The sequence below is a fragment of the Pinus tabuliformis genome, chromosome 1_1 (genome assembly GCF_031772625.1).
Source record: "Pinus tabuliformis cultivar Carrire ecotype Pingquan chromosome 1_1, CPIR1, whole genome shotgun sequence".
Lineage (NCBI taxonomy): Eukaryota > Viridiplantae > Streptophyta > Pinopsida > Pinales > Pinaceae > Pinus > Pinus tabuliformis.
Genome location: NC_142297.1, coordinates 386,781,739 through 386,797,225, shown reverse-complemented (window position 1 = coordinate 386,797,225; position 15,487 = coordinate 386,781,739).

Sequence of the window (15,487 nt, the reverse complement as noted above, 5' to 3'; positions counted from 1 at the left end):
AACCTCTGCTCGATGAGGGCAGTCTCTTGTAAAATGTTCTTCATCACAAATGAGACATGGATAATGAGGTTTGCGCTTTTCATCATTGGATTCCGCCTTTTTAGATTTCTCTTTTGAACTTTTGTCCGTTTTATTCTTCTTCTTTCCTTTCTTCTTCCCACCGGATTTTGATTTAGCTGTAGATGAATCTACAACGTGAATATCGGCGGAAACCTCTGCAGAAGAATCTCCTGTCCGGGAATCAGGCAAGGTTATGATAGGAGAAGAATTCTTGGAAGACTTCTTCTTACTTTTAGTGTTAACCATACCAATCATATTGTCAGCGGCATGAGATCCCGAAGGAGCTTCAGTGATTTGATTTGACTTGGGAAGATCGGGGATATTTTCGTGTAAAGTACCTGACTGAGTATAGACCAAGTTAAGGTACTGTGCTTGAGCAATCACTTTCTCCTCAGTAACAACTCCGGCTTTAGCAACATCTTCAGTGATCCTTGGCAGCAAAGATTTTACAAACCACTCAGCCAAGATTTGATCCGGAATAAATACCTTCACTAAACATCGTCGACGTCTCCACTCATGAATATGATTTGAAATGTACGTGGATGTTGACTATTTTAGCGAAGTTAACAATTCTGTGCCATTGTCATATCGGACTGGAAACTGGAAATGAGTTAAAAACGAGGTAGCTAACTCACTAAAATTATAAAAAGTGCCTCACGGTAACTCAATGTACCACTTGGCCGCGAGACCAATTAGAGTGCGCTGGAAAAGTCTAAGACAGATCGAATCATCTGTGATGGAGTTAGATGCACACCAGAGGTGGTAAGTCATCACATGGTTCGACAGGTCCTCTCCTGATTTACCTCCGAACTTGGGAATGTCATTGGGCAACTTATTCGGCATTGGCGGCCAAAACATAAGATAATTAATCAGATCGTTCGTTAGGCGCAACAAGTCTGGTAAGTCCAAAGTTGCGATAAATGGTAACTGCTGATTAGGATCCCTAAAACTCTGGGTCATGAGACCAGCCCCAGGAGGAGGATATCCGGGATAACTAGGAATAGGAATCGCGTTCGGGATATTGTATCCTCCCAGAAAACCAGGATTAACCGGACCGTACTGGGGTTGTTGAGGTTGTTGATAAGCGTACCCAGGATACGGTTGATACTGATAAACTGGCTGCTGGACAGCAGGACCGAATTGGTACTGTCCCTGGTACAGTTGATAGGTGAATTGTTGTTGACTTGTGATAACCGTACTTAAACCAGGTTGTCCTACAGGCATCTGAACCGTAGTTTGAATCATGGATCCAGACGGTGGTAAAGATGTCTGAGGAGTAGATACAGGAACAGCAGAAACCGGAGCTGTCGATACTCCAGAAGTAGGTGGGGTAGATTGAACAGATGTTGCGGCAGTTGCAACAGTCGTTTGAGATGGAGTACAAGGCGCAGTAGGCCCAGAATGAGAAACTACCGAAGGTACAGAAGTTTGAATATTAGACTGGACTGGTTGCTGGGGTGTACCAGAAACTAAGGGTTGTCCAGTTTGAGACGACAACTGTACACTTGGCTGCAACACCTGTTGGGTTTGCGATGGATCCCACACTATATTCATTCCGGGGTACTGACCCATAACAGGTTGAGAATATTGAGGACCATAACCGGGTTGAGGGTAGGATTGATAATTGACAGGTACATTTCCCGTTCCTTGAACATAAGATTGACCTTGGGGTGGTTGGAAACCTTGGTTCGAGTACTGACCTTGGGGTAGATACCCTTGAGGCACGTACTGATACTGGGGTTGACCTTGGGGTACATATTGAGTCTGGGGTTGACCTTGAGGAACGTACTGTATCGTAGGTACGTACTGTCCTTGAGGTTGCCCCCCAGATGCAAATTGTGTACCTTGAGGTTGCCCCTCAGGCGTTAATTGAGGCTGCCCCCCAGGTGATAACTGGCCACCTTGAGGTTGAGAATTGGGAATAGAACCTAACATCATAAGAATGTCTTCTACGCTCAACAGCTTTGTACTATTGTTTCCAGTTAATAACCCTTGCTCAATGGGTTGAGGAGATGCTCCCGAAAAAGTACCAGAAAGTGACTGATACCCAGAGGGAACAGAAGGACCATCGTACAAAAAAGATTCAGGCGATTGAGTAAACATGGACGACTGACCTGACATATTTACGAGAGTATACAAACCTCTAGGATGATAAGGAGCATGAGGTGGTGAAAAACTTAACGCTGGGTTTTCTAAATAATTAGTCAAAGAAAGATACCAGTAGTACTCCTAGGCAGACTGTAAAAAATTGATTCACGCTCCCTTAGATCAAGAACAGGTTGATTTTCAGGGATAGAGATGGCTACTTCTTCTTCCGGAGCAAGTTCTTCAATAGCAATAAGTCCAGAAGGAAGATCTTGGGTAATTACTCTTTCTACCCTAGGTGAATCAGGACCACTAGAAGTTGGAGAGACAAACCCCGATGTTGGAGTAACAGGTTCAGATATCTCAGGTTCTTCACCTATATCACTAGTAGATGAAAAGCTACCAGCAAGTTCGGAGACCGAAATAGATTCAGGATTATAACCTGTTACTAGAGTTTGGTAATCAGGATGTACAACCAATGAAGACTCTCCTTCTTCAGGTGACCCAACTTTACTACCACTAGGAGTTACGAGGACTTTCAAGCCTTCAAGCTGGCTCGGGACTTCTTCAGGAGGTTGGCCCCAAAGTCTACGGGACTTCCTCAATAAATCAGCCACGGTTACAAACTCAGGAGACTGGCCCCGAAGTCTACGGGACTGTCTTGGTAATTCAGTCACAGTTAAAAACTTTTAACTACTTCACACGCAAACAACGTAAAATCTCAATGAAAAACACCTAAAGCCTCTAAAGAACCAAACAAATTTGAATCACATGCCTAAAGAATCTAGGGATCAAACACATACAAACAATACCTTTCCGGACCGAAAACACTAGTTGGTGATGAAATCCAACGTCGCAGAATTCAGTACAGAAATGGCGGTTGGAACAGTTACCCCGACAACCTCCTTAATGAATAGACTGGACCAATTTCCTCCACTTAACCGTCTCGAGTGAAGTGAACCCCCCAGAAAATCCAAGTGAGTCTAGCCGACGTCTTCTCCAGGTACAGTGGGATCTTCCCACCACTGTCACCTTAGGAAGAATCCTAAAGAATATGGCCACTAAGGTTACCAACTGAGACAAATACACCTGGGGGAACAGTCTACGATACGATACGCACACAAGGGCAGAGTAGCAAGCTCAATCCCCTTGAAGGCTCCTTGACATAATCCAAGGTTTACCAACAAGTGACCCCAGGCTCCTCGACAATGGTTAATCCGAGGTTTACCGTTTTTAATACGTGAATATCTGGCGTCGTTCCCAATGAGGAAGGATTGATTCCCACACTGGTTCGGACACGATCTCGTGCTTCTCCTTTAAGAGGAGCTTTCCCAGAGCATAAATGCAACAATTGGATTTCTTCCTACCACAAGATGCAACTACTTGTTCTCTTTTACTGTCTTGGAGAGTTAATTACTCTCCTACTCCAAGACACTAGCCTAAGCTAAGTTGGTGTATCAGAGCCCTAGAAATAAAATGTTACTAGGTGAATTTTACTTTAAGCGTTAATTTTAGTGGTTGTTGTTTAAGTCAAGAGGTGGCAGAGATGAAACTCGTGGTGTAAAGACTCGACTCGAAATCACTAAAAAGATGCACCTAAGATGATTCAAACAATCTTTTCTCTTCGATGAACTTCTATACTAAGAAAGAGTTTGAGAATGCAAATACTTTGTAAAGACAAATCTTTCTCAATTAAACAAATTTAAAGAAGAGATTTTTCCTTTCCAAAGCACTCAAAACGAGACATCTAGTTATTTCACAAAAATTTCCCTTTTTTTTTCAAAGCACCCAATCACTACAAAAACAAACTTTTTCCAAAAGAGATTTATTTTATATTTTGTAAATAAAACACTCAAAACTAATGAAAATGACTAACTTTGAGAGCTACAAACTATAAAAAGCTACTTGAAGTCAAAGCCTACTAAAAGTGTTTTTGAGGATGTTTTACTTAGCTAAATGTGAGCTAAGGACTAATTTATGCAGAATCACAATTAGTCAAAAAACAACCAATCTTTCGTTTTTCTTTTTTAAAAATGAAAATTCCAACTTTCAAATACAAGTTTTTCGAAATTTTGAAATGAGAAAACACAAAGCGGATTCCTCAACAAGGGGAGATTTCATAAATGGTCAGACTCATAAGAAGACTGGTAGACACCAAGGTAATCTGAGGTCCCTACGGCTTCTAAGCTCAGAGCCACTACGCAACCAAAAACGAAAAAAACACCCAACAAGCAAAATTCCTAGGAATTCCACCTAAAACCCTAATGCTAATGAAATTAAACCAAGGAAAGTTTTTGACAGGAAACAAGCAGATCTGGGCAATGACTAAAACCTATAAACAAATTCTAAACTGATAAAAAAGAGAAAATTTTAAAATTTTTCAAATTTTTGACAGGGTACGCAGGCAACCTGTTTACATAGGTGCATCCACGCTCTGTGCACAAAGGAAAAGTGCGTACAGGTACGCACTGTGCTTAACTCAGAGGGTGCGTACCTCTCCCAAAACTATGAAAAATAAAAACTGACTCAAAATTAACTAAATTCACCCAATCCCACAATCATCAAGTCAAAAACAGAAACAGAAAATACAGTTTCTCAGGTCAAAGTATAGACAAGGAAAAAGTCAAGTCCCCAGCGGAGTCGCCATTTTGTCGCACGGAATGAGTCGATCTTGCGGACAAGATATACCTTCCTAGAATCTAAAGAAGACCTAATGACAAGCAAACCAACCAGACACTATCTTTCTCTAAATATGCTTCAATAAAGAATAGCAAACAAGTGTTTTGAGGGCCTACCTTTGGTCCAACGCAAGCTTGTGGATGCCCTCGCTCCTTTGATCCAAATGAGCTCCTTTTCGCGAATCTGCAAACACAAACAAGGCAAACAAATTAAATAGCACCTGAAAAACCAATTGCATAAAACATATTTAACATGAAAGTCAAGGAGTCCATGAAACAAATAACATAAGGTACTTTTTCAGAAAAATGAGTTTGATTGTATTAATTCAAAAGAAGAAGAACTTTACAACCTTTGCCTTGACGCTGTACAAGCTCCTCCCAGGGTCCAACAAGATGTCTCCTATACTTTGACAAGTTTCACTCACTCTCCAATGGAACCAAGAGGTATGTGATCTCTCCTCTCAGGCTCAACCAAAGAGTCTTAATTTCACCAGCATTTACCCTCAAAATGTTCAGCTTCTAACCTCCCTAGTCCTCACCCCAATGCCTGTATTTATAGTGCAATGGAGGGAAGTTACTAGGTCCTCCTTCAAAGTGATAAAGCCCTCCTTCAAAGGGATAGCTCCTTTAGTCAAGGGATTAGCTCCTTCCCTTTTGGGATGCATGAACCACCTCAGAGCGAACAATCCACGTCAAAATTCCTTCTACAAAACTCTAGTATTGACCCAAAGTGAGTTTTTTAAGATAAAACTTGCGCCTTTTGACTTTCATAGGGGTCCGCACGTACACCGTTAGGGACAGAGCAGGTAGGTACGCAGCTTTTGTACACAGAAGGTGTGGGACCGCAGGTGACCATGAGAGAAAGTGCGGAACCAGAGTTACATTGATTTTTAATGTCTTTCTCCCACTTCCAAAGCTTGATTTGAAGAGCTGAAGTCTTATACTTTCTTAGGAGGACAGTACAAGTGATGATAGACCCATACTAACTGTAAATAATCATAGTGATGATATTTTTGTGTAACACCTATGATAAAATCCATTGAAACCTCCTCCCAACATTGGCTTGGAATGGATAAAGGTTGTAATAGACCCAGTGTCTTAATTGTTTCAACTTTATTTTGTTGGCAAACCAAACATTCAACCACAAACTTTTGAATATCTGATTTAAGGCCCTCCCAAAAAAATTCCTTCTTAACCCTGTGGTAAGTTTTTAAAAATCCTGAGCGCCCTCCTAAGGGAGAAGTGTGCAATTCCATAAGAATCTTTTGTTTTAGCTGGGAATTCTTACAGAGGTATAAGCGATCTTTGTACCATAACGAATCATTTTTCCAGCTAAATGTATCAGACGTAATGGAGTCTTGTTGTAACTTTTGAATAAGTGTCCACACTTCTTCGTCATTCTTCCATTCCTCCCTTGCTTCGTTTATCCAATCTGGTTGGATAATAGAAATGGCGCACAACAATGCTTCCACATCCTCATCCTTTCTTGAGAGTGCATCTACCACCACATTTTGCTTCCCTTTTTTGTAGATGATTTCAAAGTCATAACCCAACATCTTTGTGACCCACTTTTGTTGCTCTTCAGAGGATAATCTTTGTTCTAAAAAGTATTTAAGGCTATCATGATCCATTTTTACCTTGAAGTGTCTTCCCATTAGGTAGGGTCACCATTTCTTAAGTTCATGGAGTGTTGCCAACATTTCCTTCTCATAAATAGCTTTATGTAAAAACTTTCCCTTGATTGGACGACTTTCAAAAGCAATGGGTCTTTCATCTTGCATTAAAACAACACCAATTCCATTTCCTGAAGCATCACATTCCACAATAAAGGTTTTTGTGAAGTATGGTGTAGCTAAGACTAGTTCTTGGCACATTGCCTATTTAAGATGCTCGAAGGCCTTTGTTGCTTCTGGAGTCCATGAAAATGCATCTTTCTTCAATAATGTTGTTAGAGGTGTTGCTATTCTCCCATAATTCTTAACAAACTTGCGATAATACCCTGTCAACCCGAGAAATCCTCGCAGATGCTTTATGGATGTGGGGATTTTCCATTCCTTAATGGCTTTAATTTTGCTAGGGTCTACCTTAACTCCTTCATGAGATATAATATGACCCAGATATTCCACCTCTTGTACTCCAAAGAAACATTTCGATCTTTTTTCATATAATAGTTTCTCCTCCAATAGTTGTAGCACCCTGTCAACATGTTCAACATGATCCTTCCAAGACTTGCTGTAGATTAGTATATCATCAAAAAATACTAACACAAATTTTCTAAGGAATGGTTTGAAAATGGAATTTATCAAACCTTGAAATGTTGAAGGTGCATTGGTAAGGCCAAAAGGCATGACCAAAAATTCATAATGACCCTCATGAGTTCTAAATGTTGTTTTCGGAATGTCTTCAGTCTTCATTCTGATTTGATGATATCCTAAATTAAGATCCAACTTGGTGAAGTAAATTGATCCATGCAATTCATCCAGTAATTCATCAATGACAGGAATGGGAAACTTATCTTTAATAGTGAGCTTGTTGAGCTCCCTATAATCCGGACACATGCGCCATGATCCATCCTTCTTGTGCACCAATACTACTAGAGCAGAGAAAGAACTTTGACTCGGTTGAATTATACCAGCCTCTAGCATTTCTGCAACCATACGTTCAATTTCACTCTTTTGGGCATAGGGATATCTGTACGACCTGATGTTTGGAGGAACACTTCCTGGAATCAGATGAATATCATGATCATGATCACGAATAGGTGGGAGACCTTTGGGAGTCTCAAATACCTTGGAATGATTGTCCAAGACCTTTTGGAGATCTAGAGAAATAGATGATTCCAATGTGGAAACATCTAGCGAACATAATTGTGCAATTACACCTCTTTGTTGCTTTTTTAGAAGCTTTTTCATACCGTTAGAGCTGATTATCTTTCCTGGTTTCCCTGCAATACCCCTTAATTCAAGTTCCTTTCCTTCCACAGAGAATTTCATGAAAATTTATTGAAAATTAAAAGCTATTGTACCCAAGGATTGTAGCCATTGGACTCCTAGTACAACATCAACACCTCCCATTGGAATGGAAAGCATTGGGCTAGTCAATACATATTCTCCCATGGATAGCTTGATATTATGGAACTTTCCAAAGAAATTTATTGTTCCTCCATTCGCAACCATCACTTGAAACTCTGGTGCTGGATATAAGAAGCAATTCAATTCTTTTGCTACCTTACAATGAATAAAATTGTGGGTACTTCCCAAATCAATCAACACTATTACCTTTTTCTTCTTGATCTGTCCTTCTATCTTGATGGTTTGAGGAGTGGTAATTCCCACCAATGCATTACAAGATATGGTTGGATTCATTTCTTCTTTATCTAGGCTTTGTTTCTGGAGTATAACCTCTTATTTTGACATTTCTTGATCCTTTTCTTCTTCCTCTTCACAATCTATGTAAAATAATTTCTTCTCAGCACACTTATGACCTTTAGTGCATTTGCTATCACAACTGTAACAAAGCCCTTTTTCTAATTTTTCTTCCAATTTTTGTGGTGTCAACCTTATAGGTTGTGGAATAATAGAGGCAACAACACTTCCACCTTTATATTTGTGAGTGGTATGCTTCCTGGTTGCCATAATTTTGCTTTCCATTTTTCTTGCTAACTTGAATGCCTTCTCTAATGAATCAGGTTCCCAAAGGTGAACATCATGTTGGATATTATCCTTTAAAGTCCCTATGAACACATCAATCCTATGCTCCTCTGGAATGTTCCTTATGTTCAATTTTTGGAACTCCTCAATGTGCTCCATTATTGAACCCTTTTGTCTGAGACTTATCAATTGGCTAAAAAGAGTGTTGCATTTTGTATCCTCATAATGTGTTGTCAATTCTTCCGTAAAAATTGCCCAAGTGATAATTTGTTTACGAGAGCAAAGCCATTGATACCATACAAACTGATTTGGTTCCAAATATAAACTTGCAATAAGTACCTTTTGTGTGTTTTGCACATTATAGAGATCGAAAAATTGCTCCATCTGTAATATCCATGTTGCGGGATCCTTGCCATCAAACTTCCTCATATCGATTTTTGGAATATTGTGGGTCTTTTATCCCACATTAGAGTCTATGAAATCATGATTAACATTTCTTTTGTTCTCATCATGAGTTTCCTTTACTACCCTTTCACCATTAGTGACCATTTCTTGTAGCAACTTATTCATATTTATCTTCAATTCTTCCATCTTATCATCCATGCCATCAATTTTAGCGTCCATTCCATTCATCTTAGCTTCCATGCCATCCATCTTAGCTTCTATGCCTCTCTTTAAACAATCCATCTTAGCTTCTACACCTTTCTTTAAACCATCCATCTTAGCTTGTACATATTTCCTTAAACCATCCATCCTAGATTCTGTTGCTTTTTGTGCAAGCGACACTTGTTGCACTTGGTCTCGTAATTTTGATATATCATGTTGCATTTCTTCCTCTTCTTCATGAGTCATGTTAGAGCTTTTAGGTTGCTTACTAGGTGTTTGCATTTTTTTTCCTTGGGGCATCAATTACCAATTCAAAGTAATTTTTCAAACCAAGCTTATGCAAAAATTAAAAAAAAACTACACACATTTTTTCACTTTGTAGAAGCTTGATATTTAATTTGATGTATCTCTGCAATTTCGGATCATCCAATTCTGAAATCACGATCTATAGTAGCCCTCTGTGTCCTCTTTCCAATGCCACCAGTCTTATCCAAATTTGATTCTCCAAGGAAGAGTTATGCACAATCTCCCAAGATTACCTGATTATAGACTAGTTCAGTAGAGAGAACTTGTATGGCGTGCCATGAGTCACTGTTTCTACCTTTGGCTTTAAATAATATAAAAAAGAAACTACAGTCTGTCCTCTTTCTGTACCTTCTAATGAAATTTCAATCTGATTCTCAGAGAGAAAGTTATGACAATTTTCCCCAGGTCCCCTGTTTGGAATGTAATTCAGGAGTCTGCAAAAATACCAAATTCATCAGATCATATCTCCGCAAATATAGTGCAAAAAGCTCTGAAATCTAGACCCGAGATTTAGCTCGATTTCTTCTCAAGTGGGTTTTTTTTTTTAGCTTCTAAAACGTCATAGAATAAAATTTATAGCGAAAATTCCACGATGACCTATTTGGAGCAGTGAAACCCTATAATCCAAAGCTTTGATACCAAATGTTATGAAACCAACTCAAGAAAAGATAGAAAATATAGATCAACGCCTTAGAATTCAGCCTCTTCGAGGGGGCAACCTCCTTTACATTACATAAATGAACAATTCTTGGATGATTCAAATGAAAAAACCTCCTTTCTATATATAGGAGTCTAAGGAGTCACAATATAACCCAGCCGACCTAAAAATAATAGTATAAAGCCACAAAAATAATAATAGATGGGTTCTATGGGGCATAATAATAAAAATATGGGGACAATAGGGGCACAAAAATATTAATAAGGGATACAAATACAATAGTAATGGGGTAATCACTAGTATTATAGGGACCCAACAACATACCTAACAGGGTAGGTACCATTTTGGAAGTCAAGAGGGTCCTAGCTAAGAGAAATTTAATGTTAAATTTAGAAGATAAGTTTCAAACCATGCAACTAGTTGTTGACAGGTCTATGACCAAGTTTGAGCTTTTGAGAGAAAAGGGACTACCTACTCCCATAGTCATAAATGATAAACTGATGACATAGGAGGACTACAAGAAGAAGATCAGGGAAGTAGCAAAAGAACAGGAAAATACCTCATCAATCAGTGGTATACCAGCTGGCAGACTATTATACCAAATTTTTGAAAATTTGTTTTACCTCCAACATGAGGTGAAACACTTATTTATCAATAAGCTTACTTTTGCAAAATATATAAAGGCTGATGAGATGTATAATAAAATGCACAACATCCAGTTACTAAATGAAGAAACATGTAAAAACTAAATGATTTACTATATTGAAAACATAGTAGATTATAAACTGTAAATTACAAGTGTACATTAAAAAATAAGTGAGCATGGTAAAAGGATGAAGACAGGTCAGCACAATCAAATTGTATCAGCTAAAAGAGTATGAGATGAAATATGAAATTCAAACAGACTCTTCGGCATGAAATCTAAACATCCTACTTGCATAAAGGGATAAAATTCAAAGCATAACAGCTAGTAGAACCAAAATAATAGGGACAACATCAAACAGTTCAATAGTTGTCTCTATCATCTTGCAAGAAGATATTTTCCTTTCCTATATTAATTCACAAATTATCTGAGATATTTTGTAATAAACCTTTTGTATAAATACTTCAAAATTTGAAGTATTACGTGGATTATCTTACATTTGTAGAGTTATTGTGATCTTGAACCTAAGGGTGATTGTACTATTTTCAAGTCAATAGACTGGAGCAAGTAATAAAGTCATTTCGCTATAGGATTCATGAGATGAGCCATTTGTAGTGAAGTGCTTTCTTTGTGTTATTTTGTTACCTTTCTTTTGTGTTTTCATAATCTTAAATGTGTTTTAAATTATAAATGAATTAACTGTAAATATCATACAGAATTTGTTTAATTACACTATGTTTTGCACAATGATTTATTTACATGATTTCTTCTTAAACCTGGATCTCAGAATTCTTGATTTCTCTCCTATCCCAGTTGAATTCTTTCATTTATTCCAAAGTCTAGCCTAAGGTACCCTTAATTTGTCCCTGGATCTGATTTGAAGTTTCTTACCATTTAGCCTCTTAGATCTGCAATAACTTATCTACCTTGCCCTGTAGACACTATTTTTAGAACCCAGTCTAGTCTTGTTTGTAAGAAATCCGACTCCATAGCCCAATGGAATAAGCCAAAACTCTATCCATCTATGTAAAGTGATCCCACAACCAAATTTTCAAAACAAAACCCAAGTGCAAGTAGTAACTAGCTTAAAATCATCTTAACTAAAACAAAGTTAAATTTTAAAGAGAGAGCCCTCTCTAAGCATCAGGAAGGCTAGGTTCTGATCTCCAAAAGTGGTTTGTAGTTACCTTTGGTTTTTATTTCTTCTTACTTCAAAGGAATGATGAGAGTGATAAAATTTCTGGTGACCATACTGGGGACTTCGATCATTAGTCTCATAAAACTTTAAGGAAACCTTAAATTTAATCTTGAGCCCCTTAAGGTCATTATCTGAAGTAAATTTAAAAAAAAAATCATGAAATAAATTTAAAAACATAAAATTATGGCTCCTAAGATGGTTCACTATACCATGGAAAACCCAGATCCAAACCCTCCAACTATAGTTGATGAACTAGACATAATTCTAAGAAAACCAAAAAGCCAAGAACTAGACATAATTCTAAGAAAACCAAAAAGCCAAGAAACTCAGGCACAGAGTAGCCAGCTAGCCAGCGTCAATTCACTCCATGAGGAGTTGTCATCTTTAAAGGAAATCCCTTTTGATTTGTTATTTCACCTCTCATTATTTAGAACTAAGTCTGAGAATGCCATGCATGAAACAGTCTTAGACCCTGAGTTTACTCAACTCATTGAATCAAGAAGGGTTATCCATCCAGATTTAGATAAATTTGTCTTGGATGCTTTTGACAAGTTAGAAGCGTTGACCTCTATGTTGATTAGCAATATTTATAGATAGTGCTTACCTTCAGCAATTTGTTGAGCTAGCTGCCCTGACTGTTGCTACCTCTCAAATTTCTGTACAATCTTCATTCACTATAAATACCCCTTCTTTTACCACAACTTCACCAATTGTATCTACCACAATCCAATCACCTAAACCAGTTATTAATAAATCATCTTCATCATCATCTAGTTCACCTCCACTAGTTTCAAGACCTTCTTCAACAACCAAAACTTTACCCCCAAGTCATACCAGAATCACAGCAATCGGAAACCGACATGCTCCTCTTATCTTACCTACCCAAATCCATCTCATGCCTGTAGATTATTAGAGTAATATTTTCCTGTTTGATGCTACTAGTCATTACACTACCCAGAATCATGTAAATAAGATGTCTGGCTTTTTTGAATTGCATGAAATAGGTGAAGTAGATGTCCAAATGAGATTGTTTGCCCAAATGTTAACTGGGCATGTCAACAAATGGTTCAAAGCCTTTCCTGCCAACCATATTGTAGAATTAGCTAATTTTCAAAGGTTATTCATTGATAGATGGGAGAGAAATAAAAACCCATTGGAAATAGTTTTTGAATATGAAAATATTAGAAGAGCTCCTGATGAGTTAGTTCAAGACTATTGCACTAGGTTTCATACTATATATAATGCAATTCCGACCAACATTAATCCTCCACCTGACCTAGCATTAATTAAGTTCCCTGATGGTTTTGATGCTAATATGTCATACCAGCTAAGGGAAAGAAACCCTGAAACACTTGAAAAAATGTAGAGAAATGATGTTAGTGTAGACGCCAACCTATTAGCTAAGAAGGCACGAATGAGGAATGCAAAGAAATTTTTATTTAAAGAGGAAGCTTCAACTTCAGATGGAAAAGTAGATGTTTTAGCTAAGAGTTTAGAAATAATCATGGATAGGTTAGAGACCATGGAGAGGAAAAATCAATGGGAGAATAAACAACAACAACCCCCAATAAGAAACCCAATTTTTAGGAAGAACCTTAATGCTGCAAAAAATACTACACCAGATCAAAAGATTAGGCCCCCCTTCCAAGAAAACTATGATGAGGATTCACATAACCAAGAAACAAAGGATGATACCCACATCAACTTAATGGAAACCAAAGAGGAAGACATTGTTTTTCTTACTCAAGAAGAATAGGAGTTATATATGCTTCAGTAGTTGCACCTAGAATCTTGTGAATCATTTGATTTTAAATAGGGTTATGAGTCAACTATATATGAGGTACATAAACAATATAGCTTGAGAAGTAAGAAGAATAACAAGACTCCTATTAAAAGATCCATCCAAACCCAAACTAAGATAATCAAAGAATCTCCAGTTAACAAAGTGTTGTAAATCCTTCCTAGGGGAACATCAGAAACTTCAACCCCTAGGATTGTAGATATATCCTCCACTGAAACCAAAATAGAGACAATTACTGAAAAAAATCAAAATAAAAGAAATCAAGATAAAAGAATAGAAACATAGACTGAAATTCCTACCACTGAGAAACAGAATAAGGAAACTCAAACTGCACATATTAAGGAAGATCTAAATCAAACAAACAAACCTCAACTCCCTTTCAACATAAAAAATGAAATAGGAAAATTAAAGATATCAGTTCCATTGATCGAACTAGTAAAGAATGAACCTTATAAGTCACAGATAAATGGGATTTTGAACATATGAGAGGGAGAGGATTTTGCTAATTTGAATGATGACCAACCTAAATTGTTTTTTGGCCCTTCGGCTAATGGTATTCATCAGCAAGGGGGAGTTCCTCCTTTTTACATCAGCCTAAACATTCATGATAAAATTTTGCATAACGCTATGTTGGACTTGTTGGCATTATGATAAATGTGTTGTACTTGATGGAAACCCTCTTGTAGAAGAACAACTCACCTATACATGGTAACTAGATGAATCTTCACAAGGGATATCAGATGTGACATTAATACATGGTAGTTGTGTTAACAGATGTGATGCAGGGTAGTTCAAAGGAAATGACAGTTCACAATGTAGCAAATTGACATTGTGATACAAGTGTTGTCCTTGATGATGATGATCAAAGTACTATAGGTTAATAGTATTGAATCACAGTTCAGGATCATAGAATGAAAGGAAAAGATTTATACGCAGTTTTACCTTGACCAAGCTATGTAGATACAGAGGGTCATTGAGAAAAATATGCATATGCATATACACACATTTTCATGCAAGAAAAAGTGCATACATGTCGGAAACTAATTTTTTGGTCCATGGTATTTGGACAATGGTATTTTGGTATTGGTCCATGGCATTTGGTCCGAGGTATTGACCCCAGGTATTTAGACCAAGGTATTGGTTATATGTGGTTTTGGACCATGGTATTGAGTAAGGCCTAAGAATATAAAAGGAGGAGAAGATCATTTGGCAAAGGCACTGAGAAAGTCTCGAATATCTGATGTAGTGTGAGATCTAATATGCAGGTTATGGTTTTATGATGCTTTGCTTGATCTGAGCGAAGGAGGAATCTCAACAAGTGATGGAAGACAAGGTCTAATGATGTATTGGTATCTTATGGCTTGGAATGAATCATCTCTATATGGTTTGATCATGTTTATTTTAGATCTATATACTGGCACATGTAATGTTTTGTAAATATTATGATCTAACTCAAGTCTGGAATAGCTACAAATTATGAGTGAATACTTACAGATGTATATGGTTGTTGACTTTGATAAAATCTTGTATATACATAGGTTAGATACATCTAAGTAGTGTATACCATATGAACTATGATATTTGAAGTTACATGTGGTTCTGGTTGTTGATGCAAAGTTCTGAGTTTTGGTGACTATTTACTGGTGTCTGTATTCTGCATATTCAGATTGGTTGATTGTGTTGAGCTTCAGTGTTGATAGATGAGATCTAATAATGGATTAGGATCATAATGACTTATCTTTATGTGATCTGATGGACTAGATCTGGTTGCTAACACATGTACTATCCTTTTGTATATAATG